Below are 1,323 nucleotides of genomic sequence, written 5' to 3'. Positions count from 1 at the left end.
TGGGGCAGCGTCAGCACGCAAACAGCGTAAGAAAAAGCGTATACAGCAGAGTGGGGTCTTAACAAAGGGAGCTGGAGAGGATCTACTCGCTCAACGTGAGGCTGACCAGCAGATTGCTCGTGAGCAGCGTCAAGGAGGAGATCAATCAGGCCTTAGCCGCCAGGCTCTAGCGCGCTGCAGGAGGTGCAGAGAGACTGGCCATAATTCACGTACGTGCAAAGTAGATACTTAAGATACTGCTTTATCTACTCTATTAATATATATAACGTAGATTATCACCGAGCCGGCCATATCACCGAACCAGCCACTTTCTCTTGGCACAACCACCTTTTACCCCAACACAACATGCCTCAACAATAACAACTTTAGAATACTACTAGAGAAGGCAGAGTTATCCTTGCTATCTAGGCCTTCTATGCTGGCCAATTTCGCAGTATCTGCAGCGCTGCTAGAGCGTTGAACATACCTTATCAGTGGGTCTCTGATCACCTTTACAATATCACATTTTAACTAGACGTACGCGCTAATTGCTAGAAACTTACTATACTAGAGGAGCAGACAATTATCTAGTATATACTTAACCTTAATTCGCGAGGATTTGCGCCCTAGCTATGTAAGGTGGCAGATATGGCTGATAAGATACTTAGTGTGCGTGGTGAAGAGCCTGTTAGCAAACTATAGGCTAGCAGGCTTGTGACGCGTTCAGACAAGCTTAAAATGGCCTTCAATCAAGCTAAGGATAGACAGAGGATACTACAGGAAGATCCTAAGATAATTAGCGCGTAGTTTAAGCTAGTGGAGGATACTTAAGTTAAGTATGGTGTTTGTAATAATAACGTGCATAACTTTAATAAAACTAGGTTCTAGATAGGCGTTGCTTTGTCTTTAAAGGTTGTAACAGGCTTAGAGAGACGTGCTCAGCCAGAGCTTGTTCAGCCAGGTGATCGCAAGTGGGTTACCGTTATCCAGAGCATCTGCGCCGCTGGGTATGCAACCCCACCTTTCATCATCTACAAAGGACGCGTCCACATCTCTGCCTAGTATGAGGAGACAGATATACCCCACAATTAGAAGCTCTTAGTCTCTAAGAATAGTTAGATAAACAACATGCTTAGCCTTAAGTAGTTAAAGCACTTTAACACGCATACAAAGACGCGTTAGGTAGGAGTGTACAGGCTGCTTATCTTAGACAGCTATAAGAGCTATCTTAACTAGGAGTTTAAGGACTATTACCTAGAGAACTAAATCCTTACTCTCTGCATGCTACCTTACTTATTGCACATCCTCTAGCTACTTAACATAGTCTGTTTCTTGCTATTAAAG

Source organism: Didymella exigua (assembly GCF_010094145.1).
Source record: "Didymella exigua CBS 183.55 unplaced genomic scaffold M421scaffold_68, whole genome shotgun sequence".
Lineage (NCBI taxonomy): Eukaryota > Fungi > Ascomycota > Dothideomycetes > Pleosporales > Didymellaceae > Didymella > Didymella exigua.
This window is presented reverse-complemented; position numbering follows the sequence as displayed.